General features: G+C 35.2%; 1 protein-coding gene across 1 annotated transcript in view; it reads right to left on the reverse strand.

Annotated features, from left to right (window-relative positions):
• The window catches only part of LOC113233559 (nephrin), a 485,341-nt gene that overhangs the window by 88,048 nt on the left and 375,530 nt on the right, over positions 1–21,763 (reverse strand). The gene's annotated exons all lie outside the window — the stretch shown is intronic.

Genomic DNA, 21,763 nt, shown 5'->3' on the forward strand with positions numbered 1-21,763 from the left:
AGTAATTTCACAAAAAATAATTGAATATCAATTCAATAAAAATTTAATTAATACAGTGAATAGCGATATGTTTACAAAAAGATACGTTAGTAATTTGTACGGAGCTCCTCAGGGTATAAATTTGAAACCATTTTTGTTTATCGTATTGAAAGGTTATTTTTGCAAAAGTTACTTGAAGATAGTAAATGATAATAATAACATCAGGCATATAATATGAAAATACTTCGCTTGTAATTATAATTATTAATAATTTGTAGAGTGTTCCTTAGGGCATAAGACTGGGCCCTTTTCTGTTTGTCTTATTAAAATGGAACTTCCGTAAGTTCAAGATTTTTGAATAAAAGGGCAACGGCATTAACAAGAATAATTATCACAATAATTACAAAGCTCTTGAAAGAAAGCGTCTTATCGTTAATCCGAAAGCGAGCAATCAAGTTGTGCCTTGTAGAAGGGGATATTCCCATGGGAGGCAACGAGCGTGAACAAAAGTTGATTAATTAACAACTGAACGAAATTTCGACTAATCAAATCGTAATTTAATTATTAAATTGTTACGTATTGTGATCATGTTTGGGATGTTTCGTAGAAATTTGTTTAAGTAAAATACGTACCATTACATTTATATTCACGCACCATTGACTTTGTATATAAAGTAGATAACAAATTTTCCAGAAAGATGAATTGTTGTACACTTCATACAATCAGTAGAGCCGCTTCTTTTAAGTGATTACATAGCGACTTATTTGTGAATTTATTCCATTTCTAAAATAAAATTACCGCTGTTTTTAAATCAAAACTTCAAGGTGGCATGTCACTAATATAGAAACACCTAATAAGTAAAAAGGCTAACACATTAAAAAGAATTATTACGAAATTAAGTAATATTCCCGCAAACCCACTCGAGTCGTTAATGTAGATCCCAATACGGTAGTGCATAACATTTTTCTTCTTAACATCGTAAAATATATCAGGGGTAAATAAGTTATGAGGCTAAGGCTTTAATTTGAAAAATTGCAAGAAAAAACTTCTTTAATAGGTAACGGTTTTGAAGTGAGACGTTTGGTTATTTTGACACTCTAAAATATAATTTAGCTCAAATAGAACTACAACTGAATGACCTAATTTTAATATACCTAGAGGTGAGTGGAAACTGCAAAGCGGGCTCCCGAAAATATGTCATACTGGAGAGTTTACAAAGAAAATCTAGAATCTTCTATAGTTAAACATGACGTAGGTATGTTGGCTTATCCATGAACCATTATTTACTACTGTCTACGCAGAGAGAAATATCATTAGTAAGGAAATTCTCAGAATAAAACCCCATTAAATGCTTAATACCTTATATCCAAAATCTCATGTAAATTTTCAGTACTAGCTTACTTTAAATCACTGTCTCTTGTAACTTAAACTGCGTCATTATAAATTTCTCTCTAAATTTTCTGGGGCGTTATTTATTGCTTAATCTCGAACGCGGGCAAATGTTTTTAAGAGTAAACTGCTCTTAAGACTGCTCTCAAGTTATATTTCTTTTGAGGGTGTTTAACTTATCTTATTCTTTGCTTCGTGTATTATTTTTATCTTTCGTGGTGAAATTTTGCTCTGCAACATCTTTAAGTAAAACTACACGGAACTAGTACTTTTAATGTCTACTCCTTGTGTTTTTCCTGCCAATGTTTACAAATAAAAACAAATTTGTAGTCGAGAGTGCCTTATGGGTAAATCCAAGAATACATTACTTGGAGAAAGTAATTTTGCACACTTAATATTATAATCATCTTGTTGTTTTTGCTTCAAATTAAAATAGGCAAAAATTACGAATGTTTACTTACTTACTATCTTGGCACTCCACCATTTGTTGTATTAAATTACGACAACAAAAGAAGGATGTTCTTAATTACTATTCGTCTGTGGCATCATAATCGTCGAACGCATTAACTAAATTGTCTGCGGTTTTTAAATTTTTAAACGCTGCGTCATTCAAAATGTTTCTTAGCTATGTTTGTTGTTAATTTATGTATCGGTATCTTTACTTAGGTTCAATTCTATTTATGATGGGATCTCAGGAAAAAGATCTAATTTGAATGAAGGATCTATTTTCGTAGCGTTAAATAAAATAAAACTTAATGAAACGTAAAGCGTCAATATCAAGACATGGCAAACACTTTATATGCAGATCCGGTTCCTTATTATCATGACCGATAAACTCTGGATCTAAATAAAACTTGGTGGGTTGCGAACCCTTGTTAAATTTTCCATTTCCGTCCTTCAAAACATTTCTCTGAGAAAGCCGATCCAATCTTTGCGTAAGGGTGATCCTCCGTTCAATATTTATTAGGACATCATTCATTCGATCGTTCGCTCATTTATGAGAGACTTTTGTTTATTTGAAGTAGATTTTTGGAAGCTTTATTAGGTAATTTAAAGATTTTTTTTAACACTTATTTTCAACTGAAATCACTTAAGTTGTTATTGTCTAAGGTAAGTCAAATATTAATTGTACGACCTCATCCAAACCTTACTAAGTGCTGTTCCTGCAAAAGGGTGAGGAAAGCCAAATAACACAGTTGCACGGAACGGAAGTTATAGAATATACGAAATAACAAATTCAAACAATGACACAATTGGTCAAAGTTTGGTCACTTTAGACGCAAATAAAAATATTGTCCAACAATAAAGCTCCTCTAGAAATTAAACATAAATGTCCAAACATTGTACTAGTAACCGAGCAATGTTGACTGAGGAAACAAAAATCCATAAAAGTAATGGAGCCATGGTCACGGAACTAAGTCCCCTTTTGTATAAAAAGAAGTTATTTGCCGATACGATAGATGTCACACGATTTGACCCACATAGCGTCACGTGGTTAAGGGTGTGCTTTGAAAAAGATGCGTTACTGAAATAACGCTCACTGTTACTTCCTTTCGATGAAAAGAAAAAGGTTTGTGTTTGTCTGTTTGTCTAAGCCATCATAGTTCCCAAATAGTCGATCTGACCTCAATACGTTTTTTTTTGTTATGAAATTTATGAGACAATACCGACGTTTAAGGGTTTAGCTTTTTTTGTACAATAGTTTGTACCAGAATGATACGTGCTTTTCTGCAAAAAAAATACATACGTGACCTTGTGTTTGGCTAAAGTGACGTCAAAAAAATTTGTCCTAGAGTCATAATTTATTTTGAAGTTGTCTGTTAATTCGACAACTCCCAAAATTGAAAAGGAAAAGTAATGAATAGGTCCCTCGACCAAAGATAATATTTTAAACATTATTCGAATGAGTATTTTTCAGACGGGACGGAGCGGAAATATCCGAGAATTACTAACGGCATTTATGTTTCACGTGACCTTTGCTTTTATTACTTTGTAATGGATCCTTTTTGTGGGCTCGACATGTTTTATTAAAATATTCTTGGAATATAATAGTGTATATAGTGTGACAGTGTTAACGGTACAAAAGGCTTATAAGCTATTCTATATATTCTTAATGCTATAAAAAAATCCACCGTCAGTTGTTTTGTTATGTTCTTCTGTTTTGGTTAAAGTAATATCAACTTTGGCAATGCCCAGCCTAGTTTATTAATTGTTGAATTAAAATTATTATTAATACAAATATCGAACACATAAAAAATTCGACCCTGTGGAACTTGAACCCGCGTTCATGTTGCATCGTAGCATTGCTCTTACCAACTGATCCGCAGTTTAAGTTACCGAGCTGTCGTAATTTTGTTATAGATCTTTGTACTGGCTTTCACAGATTGACTGCATGTTTGTAGTTAATGCGTGATGTCAACATCAACTTCATGCAATCGGTAAGTCGGTTTCGACTTCATGCAGTTAACTCGTGAAGTCTACTTCCTGTACAGTGGTGAAATAATAACAAAATATATAATTATTTGTACTAAAGGCGACACGAAAACATAAATTTGTAACACACTGAAAGTATTACGTGGTCTGTTAGAGTACTTTTATGAATATATAAAAACAATGTTGACGATATTAACAATGACCATAATAAGAGTTTGCTTCGACAGTTTGGTCATGTGGCTAATTTGGACGATCGAAGGTTAAAAGTACAATTCAGCGTTAACTCGACCTCGGCTTAAGTTCTTCAACCAGGTTAAAAAGACTCTTTACAAATGGACAGTATAAAAATGCCCGTAGACAAATTTGTAGGAAGGGGTAAATAAAAATATAGAAGAAATGAAATTGTCATTTCTTGTCTTTTTAATCTTTAAGATCGTCAATGTCGTGTACCCTCCGGAATGAAATCATTGTAATACATAAGTAAACAAAGTTATACCCGTTGCACGTAAAGCATTAAAGGCAAAGATTCTTTGAAAGTGGAGCCTTGCAAATTCAATTCAGACTGAGTAGTTTAAATTACCTCGTGCCTTTCATGTCAGTTATCTTGTTAGACGTTGAACAATTGCTCAAGGGCCCTTAGTTTTTAACCAACTTTCAAAGTGGATGAATTTCTGATATATTTCCCCATATTGATAATTTCAAAATTATTTCCAATAAAAAAGTCAATTTTAAATCCGGTTTATAAGAAAGGAGTAATGTGGATCAATAGTTTATATCTATCCCACTGGAGGACAGGTGTGATGATGTGTATGCAGACATATATTATTAATCTTCATGTATTGCAAGGGACATGTACTCCTTAAAACTTTTCCTCAAGTCATAGACAAGTTTTTTCTCACAACCCGAAGTTTCGATTGCCTTATTGACGCGAACGAAAACAATCTCCTTCAGGGAAGTTTCCCAACTCGAGACAAACACTCGAAAGCCTTTGGAAGGCTCCGTATAAAAACCTTAAGTCTTAACGATGCTTTGATTAATGGCTGTAACACCAAAGTGACCTACTTTGTTATGTTTGAAAAACGAGTTTCTTTGTAATTTCTTATTTACTTTTTCGATACGCACAGTGTTCAAAATATTGCTCGTTTATAAACAGACACTGTTAAGTTAAGTTATTGTTTTTTCACAAGTTTATAATCACGATTAAACGAATAACGATTAAGTAGAAGCAGAAACAAAAACAGAAGCAGCAGGCAGAGAGAGAGAGAATGTTTTATACGCCTGAATTTAGGTTGAATAGAATACGCAAAATTCAATTTTAAGCTCTTTAATTCATATATATTCTTACCTATATATTTATTCTCTACTTCACTACGTTTACCTTCGATAAAATAAGAAGAAGCTTTTTATAATTACTCTATACAGGCAAACAAATTGAGCTATTATCACGTATACCAGCTCTAAAGAAACTCTAGTACAGAATTGTAGCAATAAAACAACCCCCAAAACTTGCGAGTTACACAAAACGGCGACAATGTAAGATTTCTGATTGTTGCAATGAAAACTCTCTAACAATAACGTCACAATGGAAATTAGAAAAAGATGAAGGCAAATCTATATCATTTCTTAGTAAATATATTGATGAGTACAATATTTCCGAGTCTGCCGTACCAACAGTCACGCATGACTGAATACAGAGGGTCGTGAAAGGAATGTTACATGTATCAAAAATACATGATATACATATATGACAAACATATCAATATGACGGAAATGTCAAGTAAACATAGTGATGTCTGTGTTATTCTTCAAAAAATATATTTCACTAATCCATCGCATTAAGTTAGTAGATCTGCAAAACAAAGATTTAGGGTGACAATTTTTCATTGTCCCCATCAAAAACGAATTCCGAGTTTTTCCTCGTACGAATCCAAGATCATGTTTCCGAATGATCAGGGTCAGTTCCCTTGACAAACACCATGGCAAAAATAAACTACGTTTTGATTGATGACGTAACACCCAACTTTGGCTCGCAAGTCTCTGCGACTACTTGAATTATTTATAAACTTACGTTCGCTCAAGATTACTCTGGTTTTTTTGTGGGAATGTTTCATATAAATCAGCTTAGTGGACCCTTTTGGAGGTCAAATGCTTTTGAGCTGTTGAAATATGTAAGGGTTCCTGAGACGCAGAGAAAATTCGCTGAATGTTTTAGAGTGAACTATAATACGTACTACAAATAGTTGAGGACCTAAAATTAACCCTTGAGGAACCCTTTTCTTATATTGTTCTAATTTGCGGTAAAATTTATAATTTTAAGTTAAAACTTGATTAACTAAACAACAAAAAGCTCACGATTAAATATAAAAATGTAACATATTGTACACAGAAAGCACTCATAAGTTTAAGCACACTTTACTATTTGCCTGTTCAAATGGCGGTTTATACACTATTAAAATTTCGTTACCAAGGCTGAACTCAAATGTAATTTCACTCTGGTGTAGACTTACAAAGAAAAACATTGTTCCCCGGAGTAGTGTTTTCTTACAAAAGAGGTATAAGAGACGGGAACGCAGCGGGCTATACCAACACAAGTGTTTTATTAACTTTATTGTGTGATTCAACATTTGGATTTCAAAATTTGCTTTGCTTAGCCATTTGGGTTGCCTTTCCTTCTAATAAATATTTATACATACTTTTTTATTTATTTACATACTTTGTTTAGATTGCGTCCTATTCATTTAGGGTAAAAGTGTTTTATTTGAGATTTCCGTTTGAGTTGTGCAAAATATGTATTAATGTTTACTATCTCTACACCTCTTACCTATATTTGCGTATTAAGAACATCAAAATATTCCGATGACTTTTTGTATTTCTTTGTAATGCTAAGTGACGACACGAACAAGAAGGGAAGAATTGTAATTTCATCAGCACCCTTACCCTTCGGAACCAGAACGCAACAATGCGCACATTACCGCTTGGCGGCAGAAATAGACAAGGTGGCTGTATTTCCCTGGACGAACTTTTTCATAAGAAGATCTACTGGTATGTAATGTATTAACATTTTTATAGGACAACAATACAAGAATTGCCACTTGAACGTCAATTTTCTGATAAAGCTACAAACGACAACTTCTTTATCTTCAAAAGAAAGTCAAATTTAATTTGAATTTCAAAATAAGTAATCAAATTATCAAATCAATACTAAAACAAACCGGCTTTTTCTATCTTAGCCCACAGATCTCGTCTATTGTCTCCCGTTCTTTGGTTCAATGCCGTTTGATATCATACTCCTTTGTAGAATGATTGCAGCCATCTTTCAACGTATACATTTGCCGTTTACTTTTCAAAAGTAAGATTTTTATGCTTTTTGTTTTTATCTGAATCTCACGCTAATGCCATTTCTGTATCAGTCGTAATGGATGTTCTCTAAGAAGGTTTAAGCAAAGTTCATGGTTTAGTGATTTGATTACCTTTTTTTTAATTCTCAAGGTCTGTTATGGGAACATAATTAGGCATAATTTATAAGTTAATCTTTATTATTTATTTTCAGTTGAGGTATCGTAGGATATTTTAATTCTAGTTAGAAACAGTCCACTTTTCTGAATTTGTTCGAATGTTGAATTGTTTAGTGCTCCCAGGAGTTAACAAATCTGATAATCATAGTACACGAAATTCGCTAATATGCGACCAAATCTTCTGAGAAATACATAAATAATCAAAATAAGTCTTCAATTTACCACGACCACAACAGAATACCACAAATTTTAACATTTTTCCAGCATATCATTTCTTTAGCGATCATCCTGAATCTAAATCCAGAAAAAAATTTTCGTCCAATAAGAAACGTATTTTCTACAGTGTGATTGTCTTTTAAAACCGCACACCCTTTATCATGCCACGCAAAAACTCGGATGATAAATGACACGTTCGGATTAGAGAGGGTCAGAGTTCGGTTCCCGGGTTCAAGCTGTGAATTGCGAAGACTTTATATCTTTTCGTAAAAGGTTTTTTTGTATAAATTCTAACAAAATTAGCTACTTAAGGCACTGTACAGCGCATTTATGTCGAGTCGATATAGCGTGAATGTTTCATTTACAACAGCAAATTTTGTTTTTAACATATGATAGGAAGCCAGACATTATTTAGTAGAAATAGTTTCAGATACTGCTGAATCTTATACAATTTGAGATTATCGGAAAAAGAACGTCAAGTTAACTTATTAAGGAAGATGAAAATGAGATAGAATTGAAGGAAATAAAAGATGTATACCTAGATCGTGGCAAATGAAGACCGGCGAGCTCAGCCTACCTCACTGTGTAACAAGCGTGACGATAAATAAATCTTACTTGTGTAAATATTACGTAAACGGCAAGGATGTTGAAGAAGGTATATTTATTTTCTTTAAATGTTATAACTTCGGGAAAGCAATTTCCTTTTGAGATCGAAAAGGCGACGTGTGTGATGTGTGTGTTTGTTTAACAAATTTTAGGATATGTACATACGTACATAATATCACGCCGGTCTTCTAAAAGGGCAGGCTGAGACTACTACGAACCATCATTCGCTACGTTCTTCATCTTTAAATAGTCTTTTCAAATACATTTTTTTCAGTCCAAGATACAAAAACGAAAGTCGACAGTTTCTCAAATTTCCATCAACATTTGTTTTATAAATTTATGTCATTGCTAGTATCCATTCTCTCCATACCAGATCTCTTTTACTCCATTTCTCTGTCTCATTCCTCATTTTATCTTTAAGAGTAACAGGTATACGTAACATTCTCATTTCTACAGCTTCATGTTACTTCCGTGTGTCTTCTGCCATACCGAATATTTGATACCGTACATCAATGGTTGTACTAGTTTTAGTTGGTTGGACAGCTAGTTTCGCGATTTATACACAAAACCGAGCTGTGCTACTTATTTAATTTTCTGCTTCCTTTCTCCTTTCAAGATCATCATTTCACCTTATCATCAGTCGAGGGTATTTCTCGCGGATGTTAACACCCCACGGGAGGAGGGTTTAGAGAAAGGTGAAACCGAAAAAGCCGGGCTTCTCGATTTGGGGCACAAAATAACTGACATGTGGAATGTGTCTTCGATAGAAATAATACCAATTGCTTTGGTCACAAACGGTTTATTTCCAGTCAGTCACGATAACGACTAAAGGAGTTAGATTTCTGAGCCACTTGTTTAATATAATAACTAAACAAATTTAGTTTTTCACAATTCCGATAAAAAAGTACAGCGGAAAATATGAACATTCGGCTTTCTATAGGTTAAGTAACTACAGCACAACTATAGGAAACTTATTAAAAATATGATATACTGCCACTCAATCCCCCCTTCCCTAGCTTTCAAACCTAAGTAGTAGCTAACTTACAGGAATATAATATAAGAAATCCTGCCCACAATTTTTTAGTACCCTAAGTCAAATTAGTATCGTTTGTTTTTGGTTCAACGATTGACCAAAAAACTAAGGCTTAACTTACATTTAACAAAAAGAGCGATATACTTTTCCTTACATTTCTGGAACCTAAATTCAATAGTTTATAGTACGTAACTAGTGATGCGCATACTATAATAGTGTGGTACCGATATCGATACGCTACAACGGGTAGACGTTTTTACGACCACAGCGCTGTGAAGGCATTGTGTGCGAAAATATACAGATAATATATTTTTCGGGATGTAGGGTGACTATGCGAGATGTGATAGAACAGCGGTGTTAAGTTTTTTTGAATAAGATCACGGGTTCGATTTCTTTCAGTTAGATTATTATTAATTTTGGTGAGAGACCTGGTATCTTCTGCAAATGACTTTATAAATACACTTTACTACAGCAATCCACATTTAAATACAAACATTTTTTGTACAACACCATATAAGGTGATACTGAATAATAGGCCAGCGTGGTAAATATTGGCTTAATACAAGAAACAAACAAGTTTAAAGGCCACATTCAATGTAAAGGAAACGTCAGTGGCCGAATGTCAAATGCTTATAGCTCGACTAAAAAATGTTACACCTTATTACTATTTGCTAACTAAAAACAATTAGTGCGATTATACAGTAGTTTTGAAAATTAAAATCTTTTTCTAACACCTTGACAACTTTTATGATAATGTCCGACCGAGGACTGGAACTCTGGTCACAGAAATTATATTATTATGATCATATAAATTTTTCTTTCCGTCTATTGTTTCAAGTTAATTTCGGTGCTGTCCGGATACTTTAGAGAGGTGTAAGAGATAATAAAATAAATTCGCCGTCTGAAATTTAATTTTGAAACGGTGTCGTACTATTATTTAGTGGTGTCGTATTGTTACGATTTTGTAAAGACGTATATACATTACAGAAAGTGAGCACGTAGTCAACAGACTATAATTGCTTTCAGATGCTATATTAATTTAATTATATATTTAAGCAAGAGCCTACCAGTTAAAAGTCTAAAGTTTCTCTGAAGGAGAAGATTCGGAATGAGGTTAAAAAACCAAATAACCAAGGTCGTCAATATATGTGGTAGAATAACCAAAAGCTGAAGTGACACCACTGTCACTCGCTCGCCATATCTGTCGAAGATCCTATAACCAAACGGAGGAAACGAGTTCTTTAATGAAGACCATGGCTCGACAAACGTAGTGCAAGACGCCCTTTGGCCAGACAATTTTTTTTATGATACACCTAGTGACGGGACGAATAAGTTGTGGGCCTGGGGGCAAGTGACACGGCTGTCGCCTCAGAGCCTTAAATCGCAAAGATCTTAGGAGCCACTGCGCTCGTCACCCTGAGACAAGTTGACAAGTCCCATGTGCCTGTAATTTCACCATCTCCCTTACCCTTCGAAATCGAAACAAAGTCACGATCACACTACTGCTTGGCAGAAATAGATGAGGTGGCAGTAATCCTTGGACGAACTCTTTCACAAGGAGGTCTACTGCTTGTCTAGTGTCTACAGAGTGATGATCTGTGAAAGGCTGCTGGCAGCAAATGGATACAACAACTGAGAATCGGACGAAATGGCGCATACTGGGATGATGACGATAATGAAAAATCAGTAACACAAACCATATAAAAATGCACACCGAGGTTTTTACTACAAGGCGATGTTATGTGTCAAAATTGAAGATATGCTTTCTCCCAATTCGGGAAATTGTTAACGGGGTATCGGTTAAAGACAATTTAATGTCAGAGACTTGTTATTTTAGTTCCTAATCGCCTTAAACAATGTTTGAAGATAGCACAAGACTTACTTGCAAACATCTCTCATTCTTACTGTGTGATCACAATCTTAGAATGTTTTTTACATTCATTACTTTTATGACGGCGTAAATTCGTATTATGGAGTAACTTTGTTCTCTCTCAAAATTAACAGATTATAAAATTCAGTTAGGTTTAGTAATTACTATAAACGATAAAAGTATTAGATACTTACAAATATACCTAATATTATAATAATTAATAATAACAACACAAAGAAAATAAAAAAGACTCGAACCTGTCTGTTTTGCTAATCTAGGGCAACCGTTCTACCAATTGAGCTTATAGATCGAGTCGGCGATTTAATTACGAATTTTTCTGTGTGTTTGTTACAGATCTTTGTTCTTTTTATCGTCATCATATACAGCCTGACTTCACCCACTGCTGCGTATAGACCTCCAAGTTTTTGTGCCACTCCCCACGGTCACATGGTAATCTAATTTTATGTTTTAACGGCTTTTTGGTAGGCGTTTTAATCTTTAAGGAAAGCACCAAATCGATAACTCCTTTGGTTATCTCTATCTATTTTTATTTTGTTACAATTATTAATACAAAGATCGAACACTTAGAAAAAATTCCTTTGATCCGACAGGGTTCGAACCGACGCCTTCTAGCAAACCGTGCCAGACGCTATGCCAACTGAGCCACGGAACGAACCAGCGGACCTAACAAATTTTTCTATGTGCTTGTTGTCGGATTTTAGTATTTGGTTTTCAACGACTTTTTAGCCGTAGCGCCAGCTATGAGAAATCCATGAAAATATTTTGTCGACCAGTTAGGTAACTTTATAGCTACCACCCCTGGCTAGAGATGTCGCTATTAACTGTAATTAAATTTGTATTGAATTGATGTTCAATATTTTTTTGTAAAATTACTCCACTGGTTAAGAATTATATTTTTTATTTCGGTTCTTGTTTCAAAACTTTTTTTTTCACAAATTACGGAAAGCATAATACAAGTAAATAAAATAAAGCTGTTTAAATAAAAAATAAAAAATGACCAAACAATTAAGTTGCCGACGTGTTCATTGAAAGTATCGAGATAAAGAAAGATTTGTGAGAACCCGCAATATACTCTCGTAAAGATAGACTTAGAGTATCCAATCTTGTCCGAAGCCGAATTTCATATGTATTTTATTCTTACTTCTACTCATATTATCTTTTAAGGATAGGTTCAAATTTTTCATAATTAGGGCAGACACACACAAAGCTAGCAGTCTACCTGTCCCCCCTCGTGGCAAAAGTTACATATTAACATGGCTAAATTTTTATTGACTTAATATTCATCGATCGAAGGAATTTTTTCTGAGTGTTCGATCTTTGTATTAATAAATATAACATTTGATTCGTAAATACAAATAGAACAAATATTTCCCTGTTACGCGTAAACAGGACGTGTATAATTTAGAATTAACGAGAATTTCCTAATATAATATTAATAAAGAAATAACTTAAATCTGTATTACATAAGTATATTGATACTTATTTATTAGTTTTTGTAGTAGTAGAGCTCTACATATGTGGAAGAGTTTCTTCCACCTTTCATATTTCTGCCGCCAAGCAGTAATGTGAGCAATATAGCATTCTACACATGAGACTTGTCAATTTATGTCTATGGGTCACAGGCGCAGTGGCAGTGTCCCAAATATCTTTGATGTTCACAGTTCTGAGCGGCACTGCACAGGCGTGTCGCTTAACACCAGGGGCACGACTTGTTCGTCCCGTCAGTTGGTATTTTAAAAAAGACATGCAGCAATCGAAGTTGACATTCTAGTCTAGTTGTTGAAATCTGATCGACTCATTGTATCACTGCGTTAAGTTTTCAGGAAGAGATCTCCTTTAGAGATAAATCCACCTTTGCTTACTTCGTAACTTGCAGTAATAGGTATTGAGACGATATGCCAACAGGGTAAGGTTTAAATTATATTAACAGACCAGAATTTGTTGCATCTTTTAAATAAGAAATAACTACCAATCATTATTAGATTTCATAGTCTTTTTATGAATGTATAAAGGATTTTTTGCTAAATGTTCGATCTCTGTATTAATAATTTAATTATAATAACTAGTGGCGTAATTTCACAAAAAATAAATTGATTAAAATGGTGGTTACTCAATAAACTTCATAATAAATACATCCTCTCGATTACTGCATTGTTTTGGGATCGTAACTTTAAATCCATGTTTCGTTACTTGGTACTATGTCCCACCCCAAATTTGACGCTCCTTCGTTGAATCTGGTAAGCATGGTATTGCACCAATCCGACGATCCGTTTTTTGAGCCTCAGTCAAATTGTGTGGGATCCACCGAGAGCCTTTTCACACCCGAATGTTTGTGTAGTATTGATTGTGTTAGACTCATGCCTATGCCTAAAGATGCCCGAATCTCATGGTATGTCACATGCCTGTCTGTTTTGATCATACGGCGCATAGCATCGATGTTTTTGTTGTTCACAGCAGTGGACGGGTGACCATCACGAAATTCGTCACTGAGATTCACACGACCGCGTTTGAATTCTGCAAACTAGCTATAAATAGTCATCTTGCATGGTGCATCATCGCCAAAAGCAGTTTGAAGCCGAGCGAAGCTCCGCTGAGGTGTTAAATTACACTTAAAGTCGTAGAAAATCATACCACGAAAATTTTCATGAGTTAAATACATGGTGATGTAGACAACCAATTTCTAAAATGACGCCACAATGTTAAAACAAGTGATGAAACAAACTGTATTCTACAGCCAAAGAGTTCCATTTCAAATATTGTAATTAGGTAGTTTTTAAATATTGTTTACGTAAGTGGCCAGTTCCGGAAACTTATAGTGCGCCCTATGTAGTAAATGATATAGTTACAACTAGCATACAAGTTGTACTGAAAAAGCATTATAAAAATATTAAGTGGGTCACGCCAAGAAATGAAATCGTTGGCTTGAATTTATATGATTTCCAACGTTCGAAGAGAAAATCATTCTTCGAATAATACATACCATTTTGAGAGGTTGCGTGTTACCAGGAAATATTATTGGAAATTTATTTATTACATTATTATGAAACTTATATTAGTATATATTCGTGTACCGGATCCATTGGGGGACCCAAGGGCTGGTTACATTACGAACCGCATTAGCATAGCCATACGGGGTGGATGCTACTATAGGTTCCCAATTTCGTCCCTTTACATTATCAACCTATTACACGTCCCATTGCAGGCCCGATGAGGACCTCACACGTTTTCCAAGGGTTGTAAACCTTCAATATGCAGGTTTCATAACGATATTTTTCTGCACCGTCAGGAAGAGGCATTAACTTCATAAATAAACGTAATTTAGATATTGAAGTCAATAGGTATGTACCGCCACAGGGAGAGAAGCTAACGTCACTCATTAGGCTGCCTTCGCTCAACTCTAGGTTTATTAACCTTACAGGACTATATTACTAACATCATAAACAATAACTTTTGTTTCATGGCTTTTTACCAAATGAAATTTTTTTTTGTACTATCTGAAACTTTTTAGAACCATATTTGGTAGAATAAGTTCAAACGTGCAAACGTCCTTCGCGACGACTCCCACCTCCGGGCTGTGCAGAATTATTACCGTTCAAAGTAATCCGTTTCAATCTAGTTATTATTAATCGACTTCAAAAAAGGAGGAGGTTCTCAATTCGACTGTATGTTCTTTTTTTTGTATGTGTGTTACGCGATAACTCCGGTATTTGTGAATTTTCATGGTTCTTTTTTTGTGTAAAAGGGGTACTTCCATAGTGGTCCCATTTCGTTTTGAAGAAAATCATCCACCTCTAAGGGTGGCTGTTCACGCATGAAGATTCATTTTTATGAATAGCGCCTAACTTTAATTTAGAAGCAATTATTTTAATGGTTGAGTTTGCTATTTCTCCAATTCAAGGCGTTTTTCTCTCAATATACTTTGAGTAGTGAAAACCGATTTTTAATATCTCCAGATATTTCAATAAAACTTAACAAATAGACGTAATTCCACGTACTTTTGAGGTCGGTTTTTTTAGTACTCTGTACTGAGATTATTGAAAGTAAAATCTGATGGAATAAAGTCTTGGTACAAAAGTTGTTGCTTATGATGTTAGTAACACTTTCTTGCGAGGTTGTTAATATTTTAAAAATGACCTATATTTATTCATTATACCAAGTGAATGGACCACTCAAATCATGCGCCTGGTGGTAACCACTCAGAACTTTAAATCGTAAAGATTTGAGTGTTAAATGACTGACGAGAAATTATTAAATATATTATTGTTATTATAGGATATGAAATTATGGTTTCGGATCTAAGAGTTCGTCGAGGGAAGTATTGCCACTTTATCTGTTTCTGCCACCAAGTAGTAATATGCACATTACTGCATTCCGTTTTCGAAAGTTAAGGGTGCTGGTAAAATTACAGTCACATGGGTTTTGTCAACTTGTCTCAGGGTGACGGGCGCAGTGGGAGTGCCCCTAAGCGCTTTTTGATTTAAAACTCTGAGTGGCACTGCAACTGTCAGGGACAGGCGTGTCGCTTACCACCAGGCGCAAGACTTGTTCGTTCCGTCACTTAGAGGTATTGAGGTATTAAAAAAATCTAAATCGGTCAGTCAGTCGGATAGCCAGTCAGTCAGCCGTGACCACTGTCTCTGCGCACGTCACCCTGAGACATAAATTGACTAATTCCATGTGCCCGTAATGTCACCTACAGTTGTGTTTAGTGGCAGAAATAGGTAAAATGGCAGTACATACTTCCTTGGATGAACCATTTAAAGATTAAAAGATTATGAGTCTAAACGATTCATAAAACAAGTTTCAAAATTCAAAAGCCGGAATTATAAATTCAAATAAAAATTTGAATAATAACCAAATTACTTGACCATTTTATATTCACTCATATTTTTAAATATATTTTTTAAATATTCTTTTTTAAATCGCTAGAGCGCGGGTAAAATTTTATTGAAATTGGTCTCTGTTTGCTACAAAGTTAAATATGCAGTTGGACCAACATTTTTTATATGCAATTTTGTTTCCTTCCCTTCCTCAGACTCCACCAGCATCAGGTCACTGAAAGGAAATTATACCCATGAAGATTAAGGGTGCTGGTGAAATTACTTGTCAACTTAAGTCTCAGAGTGACAGGCGCTGTGGCAGTGTCCCTCCGATCTTTGCCAATTAAATATAGTGTCAGGCGTGTCCTGTCCTGTCTGTCCTGTCGTTATCTTTCACCATACATGTCGATGGTGCAAGAAAACATCGTGATGAATGCATGTCGAGAAAGTTCACAACACTATTCTCTCTTAGAAAAGACAGATGCCTTGCTAGAATTCCATCCATCAAGCGATAGTGATGTATCGTGGCAGGTCGTCGGCATATCCTATCACCTCATATTGTTCACGGAGTGGTACGTCGTTCCCTAGGTCTAGCATCTTTCCTACGGGTTTGATGACTAGATTGAATAAAATGTTTTTATTACCATAATATTTCATATTTATTGCGAACATACTTTATAGTTTGTTGTTATTATTGAACCAGCGATTTTTCCTCTAAACCGGGGCTATTATATTTCACTGAATAGCTTAGCAGACAGTACCTACGTCTACCTGTCTCAGCCATGTTTTCGGAATTTTTTGTGAGGTCTGCCTTATTACGCTTCTTTTATGGTTCAAACTCAAACCTAAATATATGTTTATTTCATAAGTCTACAAGTTACACTTGAAATCTTCACATCGTTTAAAACCTACTATTCATTCGATAGGCAGATTCCTGTAAGAAGGATGAGTTTGAATCTCTAAAGGGTAGCTACTTTAAAGCACTGGTGTTATGGAAATCAGAAACAACGACGGTACCACAAACACCCAGACCCGAGACAAATCATTTTCTGCATTGACCCGGCCGGAGATCGAATCCGGGACGTCAGAGATGGCGACACCGTGAAAACCGATGTGCAAACTATTCGCGGCACGGAGTTCGTTTGGGATGAGCTATTCATACCACAATATTGTCTTGCAGACCGAGATCTGCTTTGAACCGTTACGGCAGGTGAAGTAAGCAAGCAAGTTATCGATTTCAAGTCTTCCAATGTCTCACTCTTGAGTAAAATCGACGAACGATTGTCCATAATCACAACTGATGATTGAACAACGGTGTGGCCCACAATATTTTGTAACATGATGCTTTCGGGTAACACAGACGCCATTTACCCAGCAGGTATATTATGACAAAGCTCGTCTTTTAAAGACGCTATTGTCCTATTTTCATCTTAAGTATTATAGCCTCGTCCTTTAGGGAGTTTGGAATTGTTATTTTTCCATTTTCCTGGCCGCAAATATAAATTTGTATAGCTGTATTTTCGTCCACCGGATGAAAGTCATCAAATTGTCCGCAGGAGGTTTTTTTTGATAGGCTTTTCAAATTAATTGCCCTTTTTTATTCAAACTTTGAGTGAATAATACTGGTAGATAGAGGTCAGTTATAAAGTTATTGTTATTGCGGTTTCTTTGTGTGTTTTTCAACAAGCTACGGGAGGCCTCGGGAAAACGGTTGCGTATCAATTTAGATGTCTATGGTTCAAATCCATGTGGCGGTTTATACCTGTGACTTTATATTTAGTAGCAGTATCTTTCACTAAGGGCGAGGTAATTATTGGAAAACGTCTGATATCTCCCATTGAAACTCTTTTTAGAAGATGTCTGTGCCCGTAACATATAATTAATACTAAATGCTAAATGTTAGTTGAAATATTCTCAGGAATCAAGAAAAGTAAAGTGTTTCTAATTCTGTGAATGAAGACGATAAGGGGTTTCACACCACAATTAGCATACTTGTTTTGTTCTATCGCCTTCCTTGGCTGTCAAAATCACCACCTTATGTTGGTTCGAGTATGCGATTAATACGTGAAAAACAAGATGGCGGACAAAATCTAGTTGGTTACGTAAGCGAAAGCGAAATTCTGACAATAGTATTAATGTCAGATTTTTGCCGAAAATCCACGTGCCTCCACCGCTTTTCTATTCAAAATAACAAAATCCTACAAAGCTGACTGAGATCCTTCTTCTGACTGACGTTTGACGGATATGCCTTACAAATTTTATACATTGCAAACACAAACTTGGAAAACCGCAAAGAAAATATAAGATACAATACAATGTTTTCTGTAGTGATGGGGTAATCATTTATCGATAAATCGAATAAATGTTTATATTTTAGTGAAAGTTTAGCACAAGGAAAGAGTTCGAGGGAAGTACTGTCACCTTATCTATTTCTGCAGCTAAGCAGTAAAGTTCACATTACTGCGTTCCGGTTTTGAAGGACAAGGGTGCTGGTGAAATTACAGGCACATGGGACTTGTCAACTTGTGTCTTGGGGTGACGAGAGCAGTTTCAGTGCCTTTTAGATCTTTGTGATTTAAAGCTCTGAGTGGCACTGCATCTGCTACGGACGAGCGATTTGCTCGTCCCGTTATTTGATAAAAAAAGATAAAACCCTGTAAAGGGCCCGAAACGTTGTCTTGTTTTTGTAGTTTCAAGTTAAAAATTCTATAGTTTATGACATAAAAAACTCAACATAATCCATAATCGAATTTGACATATCGTTGAGTCTCCCGTAGTTCATGCCATCCGCCATAATTTTACGTTAACGCTAGTCTCAGTCATAACTACAGATTATTTTCCGAGTTCATCTAGAAATATACACGAACTAGTAAAAAGTTGTCCATGTGTTTTGATTTGATGTGAAACGTGTTTGAAATAATAATAATGCAGAATACGGCGCCGCTTGATAAGGCACGTATCATAGACCGTTTGTATGGTGTTTCTTGTACCTGAGTCACCGACTCTACACGACATTTCGTTTAAAAATTGAAAACTTGTCTTTTGGATCACAGACGAGGAAAAAATCTAAAATAAAGAATAATAATGTTCCAAACAACCAGACCAATTCCCTGGTCCCAAACTGTACCCTAGTAATTTGTGCATCAGAGCAACAAAATTAATTCCGAGTACTAACCAGAAAATCCAAACCAGAACAAAATTTACAAAAGTTAGTTTCCTAAATCGTTTCTACTAGGGAATGGACCTAGAACCGTCTGTTTAAGCACCTACAATGCGAATGACTGGATCACCAGAGGTCGCCTATAAAATCATCAAATTATTTACAATTTACATGATAATTATGTTTACATTCTGTCGGGTCCCAAAGGTTGATTTTACTAAGTCATCTTGTTGTAAGCAAGGCTGTTTTATCCCATCACGTCTGTGTCACGGCAAAAGAAAAAACAAAACAAGATAAACAAAACGAGATCTGTTGAAAGCCGTCACATGGAACCATTTTCCACTACGTTTGCGAGATTCCAGCGAAAATGGAATTGAATTGTTATTACGGGGCGGATTTACTCCCGTCTAGTAAAACTGTGCGATCTGGATGCGGCTTTACTATTTGTTTTGATTTAGACTTCATATAACGCGGCGTTACACTGGATGTTTAAGTAGCCGATATAAATGACACATTAAAGAGCTAACTAGTAGCAGATTGTACATTAAATGTCCCATCACTAGGTATCTACAATTTTATAAATGACGTATACAAACAAAAACATTTTTGTCGATAAAACTTCAGACACAATTTATTTGAAGACTAAAGATGGATTTCGATTTTTAACGTTAAGTATACGATATAAATGGCATAATAAAAAGCTAATGAGCAAACTAATTAGTAACAGTAAAGTTCCTTGCGAAAGAGTTCGTCTAGATCTAGTTTGTTCGTCGTCACTGCCCCCTTATTTATTTTAGCCGCCAAGCGATAATGTAACTATTACTGCATTCCGGTTTTGAAGAGTAAAGGTATTGGTGGAATTACAGGTACTTATCAACTTATGTCTCAGAGTGACGGGCGCAGTGGTACCTCTCAGATCTTTGCAATTTCAACCTCTGAGTAGCATTGCATTTGCTTTGTTGCAGGGGCGTCGATTACTACCAGGCACACGACTTCATTGTGACGGGCCATTTGGTATCATAAAAAAAAAACTAAGATAGAAGTTCGTTTCGTATCACAGATAATTAAAGTCTGTATATTAAATTTGAAGTTACAACTTTAGTGAGGTAACAAAGCGAGTCGCGACACTTGCTCAACCAATAATATTAACAAAGCAAAAGGCAAAACTTTCCAGTTACATCGCTTCGTCACCGTGGCGTGTTGAATCCAATATGTTTGAAAGCTGTGCAAGTTTCTCGTTTGAAGTTATATCCTCTTACTAAAGGATAACTATTTCACAACATTAGATCGATCGATTAGAATCGATTTTGAACCCTCGGTATGTTGTTTTTGTTATTACGACAGCTTTGAATCCGTTTCGTGTAAAAGAAGCTTGGGGTCACAATTCAAATATCTTTATTTCATATGCAAATTACTCTAACTAAGCACTAATATTTAACAGTAAAGCAGATTTCAATGTACGATAGGAGGAGGGAAAGCCTCCGTCCTCTGCAAAATTTAATTTGAAATTTAATATGACCTTTTCGGTGAAGGACAACAACTAATGCGCCAAGGTGGCAAATTATGGACCTAAAACCACGCCTGTAATGAGACCCGTGCAGCAGTGGGACGTTGTAAATGGGTTAATGATGATGAATCTTTAGGATTGCATTTTGCAAGTAGATATTTAATTACATATATTTTTATTCAAATTACCTTGAATAGATAAACGGACCAGTGCTTTTGATTTTTGTGGTTGTACTAGATAAGGAACATTTGAACTGTATGCCACTGGAAATAAAAACGATCAAAAGTTCAAATTGTTCTAAGAATTTATCAACATTTCCAAAGAAGTGATGTTGTTATATTAATCCCTAATCTAATTAAAATAACAATAATTAACGTCGTTTAAAACGCCATGTTTTCTCGTAGCTTACAAAAAAAAATATCATAACGGTTCATAAAAGTCACTAAAACGACGATAAAATAAATCAACAATATAAATAACCATTAAATAACGCTGTTATTCATCGATATTATAAATATCGATATAGCCACGTCAATAGCGGAGCTCATAAACATAAATCAGGGATGGGAGCGTCTTTATACATTTAAAATATTTTGTTACCTAATAAATAATGAAACATTTCGTAAACAGGAAGCTTTATCGATGCCAACAATCAAGATTGTTAAAATTGTTTAATAAGAAATACTTTGTTCATCTATTGAACATTATTTCTATCATAGTCATTAACACAAATAAAACTCTTTGAAAAGATTGACGAATGTAAGGGAAACAAGAAGTGTTACCGATAGTCTCTGTCTATCCTACTAGGAATGTAAGGGCGTGAGTACAAGTAAGTATCATCAACAGCCTGTCACAGTCTACTGTTGGACGTAGGTCTCTCCCAATGTGCGCCATTTCGCCTGATCCTCAGATTGCCGTATCCCTTGATCTGGCAATATGGCATTCAATACCACGTTTGTCAAGCCGTGGTTTCTATTCAAGAACTCGTTCCCTCCTTCAGATACAGGTTTTTTAAACAGATATGGCCGGCCCACTGCCAGTTCAGCTTGCTTACTCTACCAGCAATGTCGACGATTTTGGTTCTCTGTCGAATAACCTCGTGTCGTATCTTATCTTTCAGAGAAACTAAACGCTATTTCTATAGCCCGCCTCAAATATTAATTATGCATAACTAAAACGACTTTTCTTTTTTTTATAATTTCATGTGACGGGAC

This window comes from Hyposmocoma kahamanoa, unplaced genomic scaffold (genome assembly GCF_003589595.1).
Source record: "Hyposmocoma kahamanoa isolate Upper Pololo Valley unplaced genomic scaffold, ASM358959v1 79, whole genome shotgun sequence".
NCBI lineage: Eukaryota > Metazoa > Arthropoda > Insecta > Lepidoptera > Cosmopterigidae > Hyposmocoma > Hyposmocoma kahamanoa.